At 35.0% G+C, this 24,315-nt stretch overlaps 2 pseudogenes; both read left to right on the top strand.

The window, feature by feature from the left end:
- Window positions 1–9,351: 9,351 nt before the first annotated feature.
- On the top strand, window positions 9,352–15,659 carry LOC149580058 (IRK-interacting protein-like; annotated as a pseudogene).
- Window positions 15,660–15,876: 217 nt separating this feature from the next.
- LOC149580057 (transcription factor MYB56-like) lies at window positions 15,877–23,670 on the top strand (annotated as a pseudogene).
- Window positions 23,671–24,315: the final 645 nt, after the last annotated feature.

Below are 24,315 nucleotides of genomic sequence, written 5' to 3'. Positions count from 1 at the left end.
GGCAAAGGTGTGGTTTATGCTTTTATTTGGCATGTTATCCTTGGTATGAGGATGGTTTCATTATTATGTCATGGTATACTCTTGATACGCGTTTAGAGTTGTGACATGTTATGGTGTGTTCATGTAGAGCATGTTATCTCTTTGGTTGAGATGGTAAGATCATGTTGTCATGTTTATGTTCTTGAGGCCATGGTTGGAACTTTGACATTGATCTTGATTTAGTTTCTTGGTATTGAGTACACTGATCATAAGCTGGATACTTCATGATATTGCTATGTTGCATTTGGAGTTGGCATGGATTGATTGGTTACAGGTGCTCATGGATACTTAGAGACGGTGGTGATGCTGATTTCTCTTGGATTAGAGAAGTATTTGTTGGGACAGTTGATGGTTTCAGCAGGAAGTCCGAGGGGCAGTCACCTGATATGGACTTGAGAGGAGATTGTTCTTAGATGAGTCTTGGTTGGAGACTTGGGTATCTTGATGAGCATTCTCATTCCCCACTCTTGGTCTACTTGGCGGTTTGCTACTTGAGAGGTATAGCCCATTGATTCTCTCAGTTGCATTATATTTATGCTTATCTTTCATGGATATGGATCTTGAGCTATGGTACATGAGTTAGTTCTGGAGGGTTCATTTGAGAGATGGTTTTAGCATTGGTTATCTCCATGTGCATATGTTGTTATGCTGGTTGAGTTTGGGAGATGGTTTTATATTGGGCATTTTCCTTAGATTAGGAATGGTTATTCCTTGGTTTAGGAATGGTTTTATTGAGTTTGATCTTCTTGTGAGAGGCTTACATCCATGATGAGTTATATGGTATGGTTTGGGTGTTGTTGAAGCTTCTTGTTGGGGTTTTAAAGGAGGAGATCATACTTGCACAGTTTACATCTAGAGGTGTGTGTAGAAGGACATGATACAGGTTATGATTTGCATGGTTTCTCTAGTCTTGGTTATCTTCCTGGATGTTTAGTTTTGACTACATTGGTTTTGAGATTGGTTCAAGATTGTGATCACTGGTTTGTGCTCATGTATGTCATGTGAGAGATGACATGGTTATTTCTTTATCTCTTTCCTTTGTTGGTTGTGGAGAATTTGGGAGACTATTGGAGACTTGTTATGAGATTTGTTCTTGCAGGATATTGGTTTATGTATTGTGGATGTCCTTGATACTACATGGATTCACTTCTTTGAGATGTGTTGAGTGGATTGGTTATAGATTTGACATTATCTTTTGCAGTGGGAGCTTCTTGGTATATATGTGGCAGGTATTTCTCTTGAGGCTTGTGATTGCAGGTTATAGATTGGATATGTCGGTGATATAAGATTCACTTGTTATACCTTTGAGGTATGGATAGTTGGATGGGTTTGGCACTTTGCTGTGGGTGCTATTTCAGCTATGGATATTTTTGACAACTACAGATAGATGTGATTACCTTTGGATCAGGTTTTTTGTGCTTGGAATTTTAGTTGGTACAAGATTTTATGATCTTCTAATGTGACAGGTTGGGTGGCTCTCTCTTTGGATGACTTCTATGTATGTCCAGTGGGAGTGGCATAATAGGAGGTGAGATCATTCATGTTTGAGATGCTAGATATTTTGATTTTGTCGCGGGTACCAGGATGGAGCACTTGGTGTATTTTGATCCATGATGGTGGATGTGCTGGGAGGGATTGTTCCCTTGTTCATTTATGTGGCTATAGATTGACCCTATGCAATGTATACAACAAGTGGGAGATTGTTGAGATAATGGGTGTTGCACACATTGCATAATATTGTTATATTTTATTTTGTTATGTAATGTTGTACCTAGATGGACGTGCAACATGTAAAGATTCCCATGGAATATTCTTGATGAGTTGTATTGTAACATTGTAAAAATATTTCATGTAATTATTTAATATTGGGGAAAAGAATTAAATGCCCAATATTAAATGTGGGGTCAGTGGGTTAGGTAGCACATGGTTTTAGCACATGGTTTATGTAATACCACTTGGTGGTTTTGTGGGACTTGCTACTATATAAGCAGCCACAAGGGTAGTTGTTGTAGTAAGAGAGAAAGAGTGACAAGGAGAAAACAAAAGGCAAGAGTCGAGCAGGACAAGGCTTGACAGGTTAGCCAAGGAAGCATTTGTGAAGGTTGAAAGCATGGCATGGGATGTGTGGATTCATGCTTGTTCACATAGTTTGCTCGGTTGTGGCTATGGCCATGAAGGCTTCCATGGTTGTATGGCAATGGTTATTTTGCTGAATAATACATGGTGATGGATGCTTTTGGAGGCTGGGTTTTTTCCCTCAATGAGGGTTTCCCAGGGTATATCTTGTGTCACATTTTGTGGGTACGTTGTCTATTCTCTTGCATGTGGATTTTAATTCTATGTTTATTTCAGATCTATAATGGGTTATGTGGAAACGGTTACATTCTTTGTTGCCAAGTTTCCTTACACTTACCCCTCTTCCCTATGGAATATGGAGTGCAGAAATGACAGTTTTTCAGTATTGCCCCCTGCGACAGAAAGATAGGATCTTAGAAGATTTCAGGAAGGTTCATGACTTGCTAATGGAAAAGGTTTATATATCTTTGAAGGAAGTTCCCATGCTTAGACTATCCTTTGAAGCTCAGAGGTTAATTCAGCAATATGGAAGCTACCATATACAATTCCCCAGGTTCACGTATTTGAGAATTGGTAGGTTTGAGGATGAACCTACGAAGTTACTTCGTTATGCCTTAGATTATTTTGTTTTGGCCAAAATATGCAGACAACTCTTCTCTATTGTAAAGGATAATCTACCACAAGAAGATTGGGAAACAACCTTCCCTATTAAGTTGGGCTCATTAGTTTGTAATAACATGGATAGTGCTTCCATCATCAAAAGTAATTTACTTGGGTTGAATCTTGGCTTCTACCATAGCAGGAGGAACTTTGACAGTAAAGGGTATGTGACCCAAATCCTTGGCCTTGAAGTCAACCCATTAGCCACTCCATGGCTGGAAGACCTTTCGCGGGATTGCAGGGATGAAGGAGAAGTTCTGAGGAAGGATCATTCAAGACTAACCTTGCAACAAATCGACTCCTTCAAGTTGAAGTTCAAAATAGAGGGAGTAGTTGATGATGGCTCAGATATAGTTGAACTTGGCTGGGAGGAGTCTAGTGAACTAAAGTCACTAGTAGTCGACTGGAATAAGGATGAAGAGGATGATATCAATCTAAGGTCTAGGCTCATACTGACATTCACAGATGACTAGTTACAGAGAAAGAACACAAAAGTCATCAATGAACCTTCTACAGAGGTGATTTCTTTCCTTGAATCACTTCCATCTGACATCCCACTTTCTCCTATTGCAGGTAATATATTGGTTCAAGATAAATAGAAGAAGTCACCTCCTCACTTGCAAACTATGGCTCCAAGAACAAGGTCTCAATCCAAGTCTGAAGCCCTGAATCAACATAAAGTTCAGAAAGAGAGAATGTCTACTCAGGGGTAGGATTTAGGCCATGGCCTCAATTTCTCTAACGGTGCAGAGGGTAATGTTCAATTCATTGAAGTTCCCAAGATAGATCAACCTAGAGTCCTAACTCCTACTAGAGATGCCGAGGTGGTGTCCGCGAACCCTACTGTTCCTTCTTGGCTAACTAACACAATCAACAAGAAAAAAAGTTTGCAACAAGTGTCTACACCAGTGAAAGACATCTTCACCAAATATGTAGCTAGAGGTTCGAAGGCAAAGAAGTTGAAAACAGATGCCCACCTCACTAAGGACCCAATAACATGAAAAGTCACTGTCGAAATAGGTACCTACAAGAAGAAGGAGTCCAAGGATGTTGATGATGAAGGATTAAGGTGACTTCGGTTGAACTGGGAACTATTAATAGAAGCACTGGCAACCATTTCTTTAAATTTTTTTGCTGACCATATTCTCACGCAATCTAAACAGGATAGTAAAGAGAAGAAAGAATTAAAGGGCATGGTAACGACAATGGCTACATACATTGATTCCTTAATGAACCTTGGAGCTTTACCAATTGTTCAGGTTCCACAACCATTTGATCCCAATTCAACAGGAAGTCAACAATTGATGAAGCAAACGTAGAGGGGAAAACTGTTAGTCGATGTCGTGAAGAGTTGGGTAGACATCATAATAAAGGAAGGTAGTAAGTTCATCTTTGAGTTTACTGGTGTTTATGTTGAGGGAGAGACATTGTTGGGAGAAATTCAGACCTTGATTCCAGTTTGGGAAATAGAACTAGGTCAAGGCCAAGCGATCGTTTTTCAGGTAGCGGAGATTGAATGGTTCGGGGTCCTCAAGTTCTTAAACGAGAATCCCATGAAAAATGTGGATCCTTGTATGTTGTTTATTTTGAAGAACAATATGGGTTGGAAAGAAGCAGTGTACAAGGAGACAATCAAAGAAGTGTAAGGTATTGAAAGCAAGATTACAAAGATGCACGAGGAGCTCTTAAAGGATATGAAGATTGTGAACCCCACAAGGATCTTGCTATTTGATGAAAGGAACATGGACGCTGAGATGCTAATCAAGAGCTTCAACGAAGCTATGGAACAAATTAGGCATAGTGAATCACCAAGTGCCAACGACTTCAATGCATTGGCAAGTGTTGAATTAATGTTGCGTCTCAATAAGAACTTGATGGCATGTCAGAGTTTGAAAGTAAAGGAATTCAGGTGGCAGAGAGATGCATGCAGGGCCCGGTTGCTGAGCCTAAAGAACCCTCACTCCCAAGCAACACAAGAGTTTATGAGCACATTCCGAAGTTGGAAGCTGGTACATCAGACCGTCGGTGAGGAGGAGAAGACTAGCGAGGACGCTTGAACTGAACCGTTGCTTTAGTTACTTTTTGGCGCTTCTTTTAAATAATTGTTTCCATTTTGTAACTATTTCTTGTATCATCCGAAACGCCTGGGTTTTGATGGAGGCCTTTCAAATTTGGAAAAACTATAAATGCTAGGGCATTGAACTGATTTAAGGTTAGCAATAGATAGCTAAAAGATAGATGGTAGAAAAACTCTGTTAAAGTAGATAGTTTAAAGTAGTGATCAAGGAGAATATATGAATTTTTGGCTTTCAAATGACTATGTGCATCGGAAGGTTTAATTTACATATATAAATCACCTCGGATTCTACTTTGGAACTTGGTGTTCAGAGTGTTCAATCATTGTTACTTTGTGAATGTTGATTTGATGATTCAGGATCTTGATTGCTGTTCACTTTGTAAGTTTATTTCAGTTCTTATGTTTTGAATGATTTATGTCAGTTTGTGGTATAATTCATTCTTTGAAGTAGGTTTTTTGTATGAGTGAATTCGAATAGATGCTTCTTTGAGAAAGTTGTATTGATATTTACCTCACTACCCAAGAGTAGTCGAGAGATCCTTACGCACTTTCAGGTAAAAGTGTAAAAATAACTTTAAATTCATTGTATATCTAATAAGGGAGCTGTACCTCTAGAAATTCAGAGAGAAAGTTGAACAATATGAGACTTTCTCAACTGTTGCTAGCATTTTGTACCTTTCATAATTTTAGGCATAGAGTAAACTCGGTAAATCGATTAAAAGGACAATCTGTTCACTAACAGAACTTCAGGGGATTATTCCGCGGAGAGTGGTGTTCAAACTACTCTTAAAATGTTTAACGTGTTTGCCAGGGGAATACTCGTTTTAAATATACTGTCAATATTACTGTGTTAAGAGAAATTTATAAAGGCAGAGGAAAGGCCCTTTTAAGTTTCACCGTGATTATGGCATAACTGATTTTGAATCCGGGGATTCAGTCAAGGACTATATCTTCACTGCCAGGTCCTCTGTGCCATGCTTTTATTGCTTTTATTTTATTTTTTATTTTGTCAAAATTGGCTTATATTCTTCAATAGATTTTATAATTTATCATTTTAAAGAACACTTCATTTTATACAATGTATGCATCATCCATGATCTTGACACTCAGTTGTCTTGGCATTTTGTTTTTGCTACTGCAATCTGCAATTGTCTTATGGCAGTGGCCCTTGACTGATTCTCTGGGTGTGCAATATAATACAAATTTTAGGTTTTAAATCATGAAGCTATATATGAAAATCTAAGTAACTTGATTCTTATATGGTGCCGAGTTCCTTGTTTAGATTCAAAGAAAAGTTACAAACCCTGAAAATCATGAATTCAAGGCTGATGAATACTTTATGATACAATGGAATCATATGAGTGGGAGGTCTGATTGGATCTGCTTAGCATTTGCTCTAGTTGCCTTTCATTTTTTAAACTCAGCAACTTGGTCTTCTGATTCTCTTCATAAAAGCACTGCAATGATAGGAGTGTCCTCTGTAGTTACAATATTTCAACTGTAAAGTCTATCATCCTTTAGCTGTGTAGGATCAAGTAATCTATAATGAGTCATGACATAAACATGTCCTCTCTATGGAATCTCCTATGGATTACCGAATGCAAAGTTACACTCAAAGAAGGCAGAGTTTGTCACTTTGAATTAAAAGAGGGGCAAAAATTTATTAAAACAAAGAAAGATACAAGAGGGAGAGCTCAGCTAGGAGCTCTATCCCTACCAACAAGATCATTGAACTCAGTAGCTAATTGAGGGTATTTGCCTCATATCCATAATATTCCGATCATGCACATGATTAGAAGCTGTTTAACCAAACAATCAGCAACACCATTCCATTCCCAAGGAATGTAATGTAAGTAAATTGAACAAACTCCAGAGATCTACACAAGAGGAGAATCTGATTCACAACTGAAGCCAAGTGCCAACTACCATCCGCAAGTGCCTTCGAAGTAAGAAGGTTCACAACCACTTGGGAGTCAGACTCACAAATAATCCTGCGCCATCGTCTCAGACAACATTGTTCCAAAGCATGTAAAATTGTCAGAGCCTCCATAAGATTGTTAGTATGACAACCCTTATGCACTGAAAAAAGAAATTGGACTTGCACCAGAACTGCATTGAGCCACTCCCCCAATACCAGCAAGACCAGAATTCCAAGCAGAGGAGGAGACCAAGCCAGAGTTTGTCACTTAAAAATGATAACTGGTCATAATTATCACAAGAGTGACCTAATGCCCCAACTATTTATGTTGATGATCATTTCTTGCGGCTACAATGATTTTGAGCATTATGATGCTCTTTCTTATGCATTCAGTATGAATCTTGGAAATCATTTTGGCAAGACTTACAGATAAGCATTGTCTTTTATTATATTAATTATAACAGGGCAAATAATTTTTGTGAACAAACTATTTAGACTATTTGGTCCTTGTCATCATGTCATTTATTGTAAGCGTTAGTCATATTTACATGTTTGGCATGTATGGCGGTGTCTAATTTTCACCTCTTTTTCTGTTGTTACAGGCTTAACTTAACCTTCTCATTTGACCATTATATATTGCTTCCGTGGTCTCTTAGTTAGGTGAAAACTTTTGTATTTGGCTTATCTTTCATCCATCTTCTTCATATTAATTCTACTGTCTTATTTTCTTTGAATTGATATTGCTACAATAGATATTAGTTTAGAGTTCACCACCTGATTCTATGTCTGTTGTATTATATGGAGAATTCCCTGTTAAATTACATTGTCTCACATACTACGTATTTCCATCATTGAATGTTTTCAATATATCATTCCATATTAATATCACATACCAAACTACCAAATGGTCTTAAGGTATAGGAGCAAATCACGCCTAAATGTATCAGTTCTACACATAAGGAACATAGAGTTTAGAATAGAATTCTTCCTTTGAGTCACTCCAAGCAATATTATCTTTTTTATTATACCCATTTAGCATTTTAATTGACTGGAAAAGAGCTATTCACTTGGTAATGTACACACTCATTCATGAAGCCACTTGGAAATAGAGGCATGAACCAAGAAGAAGAGTTGTGGATTTGATGGCATGACTCATCATCAATTAATTTTCATTAAATCTCAGTCTATGATAGACTGGACAATAGCTTCACGACCCATTAAGATAACAAAGTCCGAATTTGTGGTAATCTAGTTAGGATCCCAGTCCCAGCCTGTTTCCCACATGTCAGTAAGGCTTTCTCACTCTGCTCAAGGTTAGCCTATAAAGAAAGAAAAGTCGCAAATATTTTGTGATTAATCACAACGAGGCATGCAAGCTGATTGAATGTATTAAAAATTGTGTTTTCCCAGTTTCTTGGTAAATGCATGTTGCTCGAATAATTCATCAGAAGATGCCAAAATATTTCATGGATTTCACAATTGTTTTTTGTGAATTTATCTTTATATCAAATGGGTTTTCTTTCTTTTTCATTCTGATTAGGAAATAAATCAGCCAAAAAACCGATGTAAACCCAACACTAACCCATTTTTTCGTGACTGCAATTCTAACCCAAACCCAATTTTTACTTTTCAGTTACTCAATATTTTGGTTCAATCTCCTGAATTTCATAGAGAGATTAACACAATGCCTTATAAATGATTTCAGATATCAAGAACTACCTCAGTTTGTGACTAAACAATCTCTCAATATTTTGGTTCAATCTCCTGAATTTCATAGAGAGATTAACACATTGCCTAATAAATGATTTAAGATATCAAGAACTACCTCAGTTTGTGACTAAACAATCTCTCAATATTTTGATTCAATCTCCTGAATTTCATAGAGAGATTAACACAATGCCTTATAAATGATTTAAGATATCAAGAAGTACCTCAGTTTGTGACTAAACAATCTCTCAATATTTTGGTTAAATCTCCTGAATTTCATAGAGAGATTAACACAATGCCTTATAAATGATTTCAGATATCAAGAAGTACCTCAGTTTGTGACTAAACAATCTGTCACGTCCTATCTGGTTTGCTGAATCTTATATTAGAAACTTTTCTAGTTGAGAATTTTAATGAGGATTGAGTCCTAAAATATTCTTTTCACAATATCAGGGGCTACAAGATTGTAAATCCATTTAAGGAATTAAGAATGGCATAGAATCCTATATCTCCAGTTCTTATAGGCAGTTGCCAGTTTGGGTTCAGGTTTGAAAAATCAGTTTGCTGGTATAACACAATTTTGAATGGGGTTTGGATTTGTTAGTACAACATACATATGTATGCAGCCTAGAAGCATGAATTAAGCTAAGAATGCCAAATAGTATCATAAAAACAATAAAATATTATAAACTTGTAATTATAGCATCATATCTATTATCAACATCAAAATATTAAAATAATTTTGAGTTCAAGTATCATTGTTTTGATTTTTAACAATTGGAGCTTTATGCTAAGTTTTACATTTCAATCATTTAATGGATTTTCTAAATCTTCATCTTCTCCTTCTTCTTCAAAGACATTAGTTGATCCGCTAATGGTGCCAATGCCAATGGGATCAGCTGCACTAATAACATTCACGCTTTCCATGTCCTCAAATGCTTTTTACTTTTTCACTGTACAGAAAGCTTGTTTGTTTGTAATTACGATCTTACTTGAAAAATGTGATAAAAGTAACTTGCAACTCCCTTCATCTATTAAAGATATTGCTTAATATCCAAAACATGATTTATCACTATAGAGAGCTTCCAATTAATTGGACAGGAGTCATTATGAGCAATTGAATATAAATATTTCAGTAGAAGAAATCTTGAGGACTAGTTTAATTTGATATAATAATTATACGAACTACAGAATTTTTTTTAATGTTAAAAATATTATGCAATTCTGTAATAATTATTTCCTGTAATAAATTATAGAATGTTTTGGAGTGGAACTGTACCTGGTTTGCACTTGGTCTGCCTAGGTTTGCCCTCATATGGCCTAGGTTTGGCCTTGAGGAACCAACCTACCCGGGTTTGAATCTAAGTGGAACCCACAGGAGAACCGGAACTGGGACCAAGAACAGGTTTGAAATTCGCTTGGTCCAGAGGGCCACCCTTAAACATCACACACTAATGGAAGAATTAAGCTTGGAAAATAAAAGTCAACTTTGACTATTTAACACTTTTGGTATAGGAATTAAGCTTAGTGTGTGATGTTTAAGCCGCTCCGGTCCGGAGGGCCAAAGAGAGAACAGAGCAACTTAGCTTATAGATATGGACTTCATTGAAAGTTGAATCCTACAAATCTAAAATAGGTGAGAACTATTTGTTTTCTTGTATTAATTTGCAGCATTCCATGCTAATTATTTCTCATGATTTTAAACATAATCCCTTCTTTTGGCTTCCAAACATAAATGGAGTAATGATAAATGCTTAATCATTACTCCTGTTGAACATTTTTGAATGTTTAACACCTTTAATGTACATCATATTTGCGAGATATAAACTCAGTCGTAAGCAAATTTCATGTGTCAGTCAATGAAATCCAAGGACATTAATCGTATCCCAAACAAGAATCACACTGTATGATGGGGCTGATCAATTTCCTCTCCAATAAAAAATATCCTTTCTATTGTTAGCCTGTGTTGTTTTATTTTATTACATAGTTGGGCATTGGCCACTCTTGGTGAAAGTTCAAATTGATGTTGTTCTTTTGAGGTTTTAAAATATGTAAGTTACACTTAAATGACAAATTGATAATAGGCAGCATTGGCAAGTAAAATCAGTTTAAGATTTTGACTCAACAAGCAATATTTCAAGGAAAAAAGCTTATTACAGCACAATGACTATTGAGTGTCACTCTTGTAAATCCAAATTGTGAAAACATAGTGCAAGTTGGTATTCTTTCCTTTTCATTCCTATTGTCATTTCTAGCTCTTGGTCTCACGCTGTGGCTTTACAATTTGGTTTACTTGCTGACTATTTTAATAGAGGCTTGTGATATCATTGGACAACTCTTTTGATGTGCTATCCAATCATATGAACTTCTTGTCTTTATGTTTCTTTTAGGGCCCGTTTGGTTGCAGGCATCAAAATTGAGTATTAGAATTGAAAATAAGAATGGGTCTAGGAATGGGGAATGAGAATGGAAAATATGTATTCTAGTCCCGTTTGGTTCACCTGAAATTTGTTTGAGGATATGTTAATCCCTTGTTTGGTTGTACAAAATGAGAATTGGAATGGGGTTAAGTTTATATATATATTTTCCTCTAATTTTATTTGTTTTAGTTTTAATATTGTTTTCATCATTTTTTCAAAGAATGTATATTTATTTTTGTTTTATTCTTGAAAATTCAAATTATTTCAACTATTTTCAAATAAATAGATAACATCACCCACATATATATAAAATCACAAATAAAATAGTATCCAAAGAATGTATATTTATTTTTGTTTTATTCGTTGAGAATTTAAATTATTTCAACTATTTTTTAAATAAATAGATAACATCACCCATTTATATAAAATCACAAATAAAATAGTATCCACAATCATAATTAAGTTGAAAACAACAAAAATGACATCATTATTTAATTTGTCCACCATTAGGTATACATAGTCATAATACACTTTACATCTCCAATTACATATCCATAATACACTTTACATCTCCAATTACATATCCAATATTTGTCTTTTAACCATATTTACAAATTTGGTCCCAAATCACCAATAACCAATACTGCCATTATAGCAATTAGAACACAAATAATACATTGGTGAAACATGAGTTTAACTTTTGCCATGGAAGCAATCTCCTTGGCAATAGTATCTCGAACGTTGTACAATTTGCAAACATTCCTTTCATCTTCTGTATAGTTAGATGCGGTTGATGTAGATGGGTCATCCTTGACCCACTGAAAGAAATTGCAGCCATTATCCCCCTATACTCCAAAAATACATAAGTGCTCGCCACAACAACTTAGTACACAAAAAATACATATTAAAAAAATACTAACAACCTTTCAACTATTTGGACAACAAAAAAATTTGCCCAAGATTACAGTTTGTGCATGAGGTCCTCATTACTATAGTGCCAGCATTGCAGTCACACAATGGCAAAGTATTCAAAGCCATGGGCCCTATATAAATAATTAACAAATATAATGAGAGAAAATAAATAACAAACAAATTATAAACAAAATATTCCTATAGATCAATGTAAACATAACTCTAAAAAGTATGTTAAAAGCATGCAACAAGTAGATGTGATTTCACAATAAACTACAAGCAATGTATTGCAACAAAGACAATCTGAATCATTGGGTGCGCCATATTATTTCATCTGTAATCATAGTGAACAATGATACAATGAAATAAAAAGTACTAGCTAAATACGGCAATGTGTACAACAACATCATGGTTTATTCTATACATACAACAATGCATATAGCAACATCATGATTTATTATGTTCATACAGTAGTGCATACAACAAGACATTACAATTAGTGAATTACAAACAACTATTGCAAGTAATCCACAAAACATAATTCATTATAACTATAAATACTGTTCATATATTCTTGCTCAAGTAGAAAACAAATCTATATTGTAGCATGATTTGCACCAAACAAAAGTCCATACAGTAGTGCATACAACAGTACATAATTATAACTATAAATACTGTTCATATATTCTTGCTCAAGTAGAAAAAAACATCTATCTTGTAGCATGTTTTGCACCAAACAACAGTCTATACAATAATGCATACAACAGTACATACAACATTTACTCATTGGAAGTATAAATAATTATGTTGAACAAAATGAAGGTAAACAACATGCATTGTTCATCCATTTCAAAAAAAATTGGAACCAAAAGAGTTGAAAATATTTTATATCCATCCAAGTCTAACAAAGATTGTATGTTCAGACATAGTCAAAAAAATAAAAATAAAATTCATAAAGATTGTAATTTATCATAAAACTCCTCCAAACTTATATCTAATGTATTCTTTCCTCTCCTCTGTAGTCATCTCTAGGAATGCCCAGGCTTTTGTAGGTTTTGAAGAAAAGAAGTCATATGCGACAATCAAAGTCCCCCTACTAACTCCAAGCATGGCCTTGAGGGCAGTAAATGCACTTGAGATATCATGCTTGACTTCCCTCTTATCAACATTGACATTATGAGACTTAGTCATGCCCTAGTCAATATTTTGGATACTTTCACATATGATCTCCAAAGAGGAAGCCATGCTTGGCTTCTTCCTCTTTGACTTTCTTGCTAATGGAAGAGATGGATTTTGTCTAACAGATGTTGTGGAATTGTTTGAATGACAGTTTTCTTCATCAAATTGAGGAGTATCATCCATGTGCATATCAAGGCCCCCATCATCGTCAAGATCAACAACCTCTTCAAAGAGATGTCCATCCTGAGCCTCTGGACCTATTGCTACTCCATTTCCATTAGCTACGTCATTGCCAAAAATGACTACTGAGTCATTGAAATGGGTGAAGGGTTGCCTCTTGTAGACTTTAGCATTTTTGAAATCTTTTCTCTACATGATGGAAAAATTTAGGAATTAGATGACTTTCATTTCAATTGATAATTAGAATACTTTGCTTAAATAAAGATATTGTGAGAAGATTACCTTCAGCAACTCTTCCCATATGCTATCATCCGCATCCACACATTGACTACTCTCATTCCATGTGAAACCGCTCATGTTTCATAACTCTTTCATCATTCTATAACCTTGTTTCCATGTTTTTCACTTATTCTTAAAGTTATCCTTTCCAAGATTCATTTTCATTTCTTCATTGAACTTCCTTTGTATTGCAGTCCACGCTTCTTTTTTGAAGCCTCCTTCACCTTTTCTTCCTAATTGAATTTGCTCAAAGAGCAAATCTATCAATTCCATCTCTTTTGACCACACTACTTTGGCATTTTTAGCCGAAGTAGCAACTATACTCACATGTACCTCCTCATCCATACTTGTTATGAGATTGGTAAATGACATTTTCGGCGATCGTTGGGTAGCTACAAAACTTGAAAAAAACCATCAGCATGTCATGAAGATATCATAGTGTGAGTTGTCATGAAAATATCATAGTTGAATGAACAACAATAACATTTATAGGAGCAACAAAAACATATGGAATATGTTGTTTTTTTTGAATTACAAGGAATATCCATTTAACAAACAACAGTCACATCCATAAAAGCAAAATGATAAACAGTAGATGGTTTTAATAAATATCAATTCCATTACGAAAAAAGCCAGATTCTATGCTTGGACAACAATATTTATTCATTAAAGAGTAGTTCACAAAGAGATAACACATAGAAGTGGTTAATAGTTCAACAATGATGCATCCATGATAGCGTAAAGAGAAAATTTAATGCGTTTAAAGTTTTCTAGAATTTTTTGGGTTATGGTTGTGGGTTTTACTATTAAACCAGATCAATAATTTACTTAGCTATGTATCTAGCTATTGCTATGTTTTTGACACTTGGTGGGTGTGGTATTTAGCCATTGCAGACTTGTGAAGAGGTGAGCCCTCAGGGTGAAAAGATTCAACCTAAAAATATGTCAATTGTGATGTGGGAGGAGTTGGAGGAGGAGATTGGGAAAGAAGGTCCCACTATAGCCACAAGAACTAGACCTGGGTTATTTACAAGAAGGGTTAACAGTGTGTCCTCAATGAGATCATCAATGGATAATTCTCCTTCTTGTGGTCAAAACCCTAATCAGCATCAGCATCAACATACTCCTAATCCAGTTCATCATCATATGGTTTCTAAAATTGGGGTTTCCTACAACAGATGTAGGCCTGCATTTAAGAGCAAAGGAAGTCCATCCATGATCCCTTTGCTAGAATTGCAAGACATGATTGGATTGCCCAATAAAAACCCAAATAACAATGGCAATGGTAATGGCCTTCTCAAATCATGGTTCTTTTCTAGAACAAAAAAGACACCCCCAAGAAACTTGAAAGAAGAAACCTATTCATTGAGTCCTTCCATCATGAGCATCGAGGGTTTGAAGCACAAATTAGTGGAGGCCAACATAGGGAGAGATATTGCAATGAGTGAGGTTGCCCAATTAAGGTCATCTATGGTAGAGTTGGAGAAGAAACTGAGGGAATTAGAGTTCTATTGTCAGGACCTCAAGCATGCTTTTAATGGTGGTGGTGTTACTTGTCTTGAAAGGCCTGAAATTGGTACAAAGGCCTTAAATTCCATGCATGTCTCATACGAAACAAAAGTGAAATGTTTTCTTCAAGTTGTATTTGAAGCAAGGGTTTTTGTAAGACAATTATGCAGAAATCTGGTGATATTAATACATGACAATGATGGTAAAGGCCTAGAGAAGCTCACCTCCTTGTTGCAACCATTTGATGTGCATGTTGGTCCAAGAATAACTAAAGTTGTAATTTACCACTTAGAAGCTCTACTGAATCAGGCCTTGTATGAGGATTTTGAGTGTTGCAATTATTAGAAAAATGGTGCTCAGATGGTTCTAGACACCTTTGAGGGTTGTGCCATGAATTATAGGTGTTTCAATGCATTGAGAAATTTGAGTTGGGATGAAGATGGGCTTGATTGTTTCTATGCTCAACTGGGCATGTGCTTGGCCCGAGCATCTGCTACAAGCATTTTGTACTGTGGCAAAATATGTGTGGCTTGTTCACTTAGCATCATTTTCTTTTCATCCCCCACTTGTTATTTTCCGAGTTGAAAGATCCACAAAGTTTGACTCTATTTACATGGAGAACATTATTGCTGACAGACAAACAAAACAGGGTAACGCAACTGTCAGAATCATGCTGACGCTAGGATTGCTGGCCATTGTCTAAAGAATACCAACACTTGGGATTAGAACTAACACAAACCCTCAATACTAATGTGTTTCGCTATACCATATAGAAACAAAAGTAGAAGAACCACGATGCATATAGAATTGCATTGATTTGCTATCAATTAGCCACTAAAAAGGAATAGTCAAAGGAAGCTATATTAATTACTAAGGAAGCAATTATAAGATAACAAACATATCTATATAATATTGATATGATGATAATCAGTTGTTGGCAGCAGGTATTGATCTGTATGAAGGTAGAAAATATTAGAGTCTAATAAATAATCATCATGAAAGGATACACCCAAAAAATGTCAGATCGATCATGAAAGATATCCGTATAATGTTATGAAATGGTGTGATTGGTTAGGAGGTGATTATGAATAGGCACAGGTCATGTGTCTTGCAAATGTGACTTATCCTTCCAACTACGACATATGAAGAGGCATTCTCGATTTCTCAAATGATATCATATTTGGAACTTTTATCTCTTAATATCTGTATTGAATCTGCTCAATTGAGCATGTGCCATTCAACATTAACAACAATGATTGCAGGCATTAAAAGTGTATATTAGAAACAACATCAATTATAAAGTTGCAACCATATAAATTAGGATCTGAGACAACAACATATTACTCTAGCAATATTACCATATTTTCATAATTACTTTGTCACATCAGGCATAGCCAAAGCATTGCTACAAGCAATAAATAAATATTGTATATTTCTATTATTTATATCAGAAATAGCATCATTGCATTATCACTGTAAGTGGTAGAGAATATCATATCCATAGCATATTTCACATTGATATACTAGCATACAAAAACCAGGATATTACTGCAAAGGTCTAATAAGAAATTAACAAAAAAATAGACGTACATGTTCTTTAAAGAGTGAACAAATTAATGGGCATAGCTGATCATGTTAAATTTGAAGAAAAACTTGAAATGAATCACAATATGTTTAAAAACAATAGAGAGGCTATTTTATTTGTCTGTTCCTTTCGGGCCATGAGGATATGCTATTCGGCAGAGCTTGTAGAGAACATTACACCAGCTTCAATTAATAGGTTTATATGTTCTAATCACAAACTGCAATAACTTTAACCCATATACATCTAGTTGCCCTATGGTGACATGTGATTACAAAGCATATATCCATTACTATAAGTCAAAACCCTATTAATATGTGCCTTAATTATTGTTGTGATAAGGTCTGATGTCACCTACTTTAGCAAAATAATAGGGTGTGTAGAATATGTCTATTCCAGTTACTGGGGTTCAAAGAAGAGGAAAAACACAAAAAAGGGTGCAATTTAAAACAAATTGATAATATGGCAAAATCAAAAAAATAGCAATTTTTTCATATTTGTGTTGTTCTACCCTCGTTAAATATATATTTTTTTTATGCATGCAGATATGAACAGAATATTATATGGATTGACTAGAATTCCAAGTGCTAGTTTGAAAAGAATTTTACTATGTTATGCTGAAATGTAATGGACGGTCTTGATCATCTTCTATCAATAGTACACACAATGTATTTAGCTCTTACTACAAAACCTTTTCCTATATCAAATTATGCAAATTAAAGACAAAATTTCTATAAGACAATTTTAAAATAATTAAGATTGAAAACAATCAAGAAAAATAAGATTGAATGGCTACTAAAATGTAAAGGACAACTTTAAAAATGTCCCTCGACCATATCAATATATCCTTTCTTGACACATCTCCTAAAATAATGCATACAACAAATAGTCTCGGATAGTGAAGTGTAAAATGATCCTTGAAAATACAAAATGCAAATAAATGTTCATATTTTGTGGTACAACTAAGTTCAAGGGTTGTAATCTTCCCACATCCTTTGGGCTATTTCATCTCTAAATCTCCCCTAGTCATCTCTATCTCATTGATTCATCCCATAAGTCTCAAGAATTGGCACATTTATCCCAACACGATCATCATCTTCTTCAATTTCCACTTTGGATGAAAGACCTGCTGCAGTGGCAGAGAAGAGAAACGCTACAGGAGGCAACATTGTTGAAAATGTAATAGGAAATTTAATGTTATGTTTTAAATGCTTTTAGTTTTTGAAGTTTGTAATAATGTCCTACATGTGGTGGCATACCTAGAGTAGCAGTTCGATAAGCTCTCCAGATATAGTCACCTAGGACCAGGTGTGTGGATCTTAAATTAGTATAGTTTTTTTTTAGTTCGTAGGTGGAGTGTTTAATGATTTTTAGAATCCAATAATAGGTAGTAGGCAGTTTTTAGAATATTCCTGACTTAGAAAATGACTGTCTAATATTGGTAGAAAAAACGTTTCAGATTCTTATCCTTTTTTTGGATAGAAGACATTCTTCTTTTCTAAAATAAGAAGAAAACGTTTCACATCCTTTAATAGGAAAAAGAAAGTCAGTTTTAAGGGTGAGCCAGTCGGCTATGTAAGACACGAATCGAATTTGGAGAGATATGGAATTTTTTTTAATTTTGTCTTGGTGCAAGTTTTTGATGGTTTGAGTTTTGAACGGATTTTTCTTATCTTCTCACTAGAAACAAGTTGATAGTTTGCAGAAGATTAAAAAATTTTAGTTTTGGGTCGAATTCGGTATGCTTGCAGAAAATTAGTCTCAGTGCATGGGTAATATCTCCCAAATGCACCATTGGATTTTCATGAGCTTTGGATATGTTATTATAGGCGTAATTATGCCGATCTTCACCAGAGCGATTGAAGAGTTTTGATCTGGTTCAAGAGTTATTCATGTCTGAGTGCAGGCCTATCTAGAGACAGCAAGAAGCAATGTTTTGCAGAAAAATGTACTCTGCTGCGGGGTCAATATCTCAAGTTTGAACCGTTGGATTTCTCTCAAATTTTTATATGTTGTTTGAAACCTAGTTACGCAAAATCTCAATGGTTGGATTGAGTAAATATTTTTTGGTTCGAAAGTTATTCATGTCTAAGTGTAGGTCTATCTGGAGGTAGCAAGAAGAAATTTTTGGAGGGATTTATTTTCAAAGTTTTGTTTATTGAATCTAGTGGATGGTTATAGGAGTCTTATGAGTTGAGTCTAAGGTATCTCTGGTTGTGTTTTCATAATAATAATAATGATAAGAACAGTTGGTTCAAATCACAATGGGTGGTTATAATATATCGTGTGTGATCCTGAAGGTTGTAGATGCCCCTTGAAGCAACTCAGTTGAGTGACTGATTCCTCTTGAGTTTTCCAAGGTGTGGCTCTGCATCAAGACCGCCCTCCATCGTAATGAAGTTGTGTAGTATGCCACATGCCAAAATAATCTTTGTTTGGTTAAATATAATATAGGATGTTACATGCTTCAGGATAGGAAAACATTGCTTGAAAATACCAAATGTCCGCTCTATCACATTCCTAAGAGAGGAGTGTCGGTGGTTGAATAACTCTTGGGGATTACTGATTGGGTTTGCTCTGCAAAACTCTTTTAGGTGGTAATGTGTACACTAATAAGGAGCAAGAAATCCTGGTACATTTGGGTACCCGACATCAACTAAATAGAATTTTTCTACACAAATAGAATTAAAGTTATACTCAAAACAGAGTATTAAAGTTTTGATTTAGTTTAATTAGAATATAATCATATTAAATATGAATTAATATACTAGGGGGAACCACAAGTGGATCTACTCTAAAGAGAGCTGAAGCAAGCACCCGACTATCTACAACAAACCCTTCCCAACCAGTAAGAATGTATTGAAACTTGTGGTCAAATGAACATATGCCCAAAACATTTTGTGACAAATTACCCTTTCTATCGTGATATTTTGCTTGCATGTCCACATCAACAGTAACTGGCATATGAGTTCCATCAATTGCACCAATACAATCCTTTAATAATCAATATTACTATTAAATACAAATTATTATATGTAGTCTCTAGTAATGAAATACATGCCAATAGCATAGTTACCTTGAAATATGGATCAAAATGGTCCTTCCCAACAATTTTTGTAGGAGTGGTTGCAACAGGGGGTAAAATATAATCGTCATGAAGATCTATTATAGCCTTTAAGACCCTGTGGAAGTGTCGACTCATTGTCTCTCCTAAGTGACCAAAGTTATGGGCAATCTTTTGATTCCTTAGATTGTGGCCAAGGGTGGGGAGGAACATCACTAGCTGTTCTTCCAGTGATATGTTTTTCGTATCTTGAATGCTTCCTTTTTGTCTTAAAATTTTGGCCAAGTGAAAGAAGGCTACTCTACTCATGTGTATTTGGTCATGGCAATCTGTGTTAGTAGAACGGATAATGCACTTATAAAAAGGACATGCAACTCTTCTTCACTTATTCCTATCTCTTCTAGCCTCTTGGGAAGATGCTACTATTAACACTGCAAGATTGGCAAGCAAAACAACGAGTATGCGCATTACTTGATCTTCCTAACTATGGCTCCTTGGACTTCTATATCATCAATAAGATCCATCGAATGACCTACTATGGAAACACATCGATCTATTAGGTCACATGAATCATATTATTGTTAAGAGCTATATAAACAATATATAAACACCAATTACTTAAAACTACCGAAATGTTGTATAAAGGTACATAGACACATAGATGCATAGATCCATAGATATATATTGTGCAAGTTGACAATGTTCAGGGGTGGTATTTTCTTGGCTCTTATTCTCATGTGTATTGAGGAAAACATAAGGTTTGTCTCTATTATCTTTCTTCCATCTATTAACTTATTTAAGAGACAATCCTATCTAGTATGCTTTTCCTTTATTCCAATCATAATTGCTATACCCACTTTAGTAATTCCAGTGAAAGTTAATTCTTGTAAACTACTGGGCAGGAAAATCAATCTTTTATATTTTAAGCTAATGACAGATTGAATTGCACCACATTAAAATTGTCTAATAAACCATTTTTTCTCATTGATTACCCCATTGCTTTGAACTTTCTGTTTCTATCAATTTTATATTCTGTGGAATTTGGTGATTAAAGTGTATTTGAATCAAACTATTCTAAATTTTGATGTTTCATTCATACAAACATTATCTAATTACAATAGATGTTGAACTATTCATGTAAATTCACCTTCACTAATATAAACATCATTTTTAAATTGTGAGGAATGTTAAAAGATTGTTTGTATAAGTTTTTAGGCTTAAATAGGCAGACATTAGTAATTGTGATATCCATAGCACCTGCATGTTTGAGATTTGTTTCCCAATGCACTTTGAGTTTTCTACCTACTCTAGACCAAGTGATGCAGAGCACAATATTAGCGTACATTGTAAATTCCAATACTCCACAGGAACGGTAATAGAGTTTCGGTGCACATGGAAAATCTAGCTTCTTAGAAGTGTTGAAGACCTATTTTTTGTTTTAGGGTTAGATTCTCGTCACTGGCATGCAAGATCTATAGTAGAAATGTGCTATTTAGGATGAATTTTTTTTGAAAGTATTTCATACATGCAGACATGTGAATGATACCTGAACTTTGAAGGTTTTGGACATTCTTAAATTCTAAGATCAGTTTGTGTAATAGAAAATTATTACTGAATTCAAGCTGGAAATAGTGTCTTATTGTAACTAATTACCCAATTCTCTAATTTTGCTAAATTGGATGATAGATATGTGGTTCTCACTGTTTGGTATTTGTTATTTTACTTTTAATATTGATACATATTTAAGCCATAGGATTTAGTGTTCCTAGAATCTTCACAAGGTGTGCCACTCCTGAACCTCTTTGTTTCAAGGTTCTCCAGCTCTTCTCCAAAGAGCTGGTGTTAACTGAAGAGGCTATTTGAGGTTTGAGAAAACATTCCTCTTATATCAATGTTGAGGAACATTATGAAATCTTAGAAAGTACTTGCTGAATAAAATCTAGCATCAGATTCAGAAAACTTTGTTGTTTTGCTCACATACATACAATACTAATTGAGATTGTTGGGTGGCATGGTGTTGATTTTTAAGGGCCATTATTGATTCTCTTTTTCCTTCTTTTTCTTCTTAGAATTGATTCCAAGGATATATCAATGTTGCTACCAAATCCAAAGTCTCGTATGGTCCCCCTCCCATGACCCCACAACAATGGTGCATTAAAACTCATATTTCTATCTAAAAATTATAAAAAGTATAGCATAAAAACCCATATCTTTATCTAAATCTATGTAAAATATAGTCCAAACGTGCTTCTTGTTTCCTATTTCTTTTCAATAATGGATACCTATTAGAGTGAAGTTTGTCTCTGCAATAATACAATTTAGTTTGTTGATTTTAGTGAACATGTGTTGAACGTGTGGCAATTGAGAATTGATTCATTCTAGGGTGACTCTTATCCACACCCAACATTGGCCTAATGGGCTTATTAAATGGTGTCTCCATCATGGAAGGAGCTTGACATTTGAACTATTATTAGCTCTAGTTGTTCTTCAAGGGAAATAAGGAAATTCTATTTGTGGATTGTTTTTGTAATCAATATTGATATTGATTAGTTAGTTTTGGGGTTGTGTAGGAAAGAGCTGTAGACTCAGGTGGTTTAATCAGCTGGACCCAATAATAAATAGAAGACCCTTTAGTGAAGAAGAGGAGGACAAATTGCTTGCAGCCCATCGATTGTATGGTAACAAATGGGCTCTGATTGATTGCTTGTTCCCTAGAAGAACTGATAACACCGTTAACAATCACTGGCATGTTATTATAGCCAGGAAATATAGAGAGTGGTCTAATGCTTTTGGGAAAAGGAAGCCTGGCTACCATATGAAGGGATCAAGGTAGAAAAATAGCTATTTTTCTGAGGAAATTATAGTTGGTCTCAGTAATAAAATTACAAGGAGAGGTATTATGTGGGGGTAGCTTCTAGGGTTGATAATGATGATGAAAGGTTTGCGAGTTATTCAACTTTCCAGCAGAGAATTGGTGGTACCATGAATGATTTAGTTCATCCTAGAAGTTTCTCTGAGGGTAAGAGTGCAAATCTCTCTATATCATTAATTATTTGTTTTTTTTTTTTTTTTTTGTGTCTTCATGTTTTATTTTGGGAGTTTCTATGGAATGATGGATGTCAAAATCTTAGGGGAAAATAATTCAAATATGTCATGGACTGGTGTGAATTTCTTCCACGAGAGTACAGATGGGATCTATTTCAGTTTTGGTGTTTTAAAAACTAGAAATATGTATTAGGTTAGAGCTACATCATTTTCACAATCTATTAGATTGCAATTGAATTTCTAGGTACCATTGCGTAAAATTTTTTTTCATCAATGTTTGGAATACTCTATTTTGATCCATCATCATAGTGCAAGAGAGTCAAGGGAAAGAGAGATGGAGCCAAAGAGAAGAGAGATGGAGCCAAAGAGAGCCAACGAGAAGAGAAATGGAGTCAAAGAAAAGAGAGATAACCTAGACTGATTAGAAACATGATGAAATTTTTTTTTACAAAATGAAACCCAAAAATTCAATTGCATGTCTTAGATTATCTTTAGGGTTTGATTTCAGTTATCAAATCTTGCTTCTAGGTTATTTAGTAGATTTTTCTTTATTTTTGTTTTGAAATTGTAATGAGTTTGGTGGCCTTGGTGATGGTTTGTTCAAGTGTTTGCAATTTGGATAACTACCATGCCTTGCCCTCACCAATTGAAGCAAGAGGACCATCTTCTCCTAGACAAGTGACAATAGATTCTTGTGCTACCATTGTAAGCTTCTTGCAAAATGGTGTCAAGAGACCATTCTCATGTGTGGATATTGCCTAGTTTAGTATAGTTAGCAACAATAACAATAAGAATAATCAGAACCATTAAGATTTACAGTATGGGTGTTCAGATTCAAGAAATTTTGAGCTAATTGCAGTGGAGGCTCCCAATGTTGATAACTCATCAACCACCATAGGGAATAGTTACCACTTCACGACACCTCTTAGATCTTTGGCTTCTGAAGAGGAAGTAGAGGAGGAGAATCAGTTCAGAAATGCCAATGCTAGTTTCATTGATTTTCTGGGACTGGGAGCTTCATGAGATCACATCATATTGGGCTCATTTACTAACTTCTTAATGTAGGGATTGTTTCATCATGGGCCTCATTTATGTGTTTTAATTCTTAATTCTCTTTGAGAGTCCAAGGAAGGTAGTTGCATTTAGTGGGGGTTCATCATCAGCATTGAATTATTATTAAAAGTTGATTTAGTGGAAAGGCTATTCTAGAGGCTAAGTGTTTAACCTCTTGCACTTTAAAAACTCATCTATCTATCAATGTATCTTGGGTGTTTATTGCCATTGTAGAAGGATAATTTGAAGTAATGTGCAGATACACATAACTAAAGAGAATTTAATAATTATTCCTCCTGCAACAAGGCAGTTGCAAGAAGCACATCATCATTATCTGCAGAATTTTTCCTACACCTCGTGACATGAGAAGACTCTATTACTTACAGCTGTATATTGTTGTTAATAATAATTGAAAGCAACAGTTATGGAACCACTTACAGCTGTATATTATTGTTAATAATAATTGAAAGCAACAGTTATGGAACCATCAAACTAATCATCTAGAATATTTTTTTTCCTTTTATGATCATAACTCCATATTGGTGTAGCAAATTCAATGCTCTTCCTAAGAAGACTCAAGACACCACTCTCCATTAAATGAATCATTTATTTTTA

The sequence above is a fragment of the Cupressus sempervirens genome, chromosome 1, assembly GCF_028749045.1.
Source record: "Cupressus sempervirens isolate cs-2001-9-10 chromosome 1, ASM2874904v1, whole genome shotgun sequence".
Lineage (NCBI taxonomy): Eukaryota > Viridiplantae > Streptophyta > Pinopsida > Cupressales > Cupressaceae > Cupressus > Cupressus sempervirens.
This window is presented reverse-complemented; position numbering and strand designations above follow the sequence as displayed.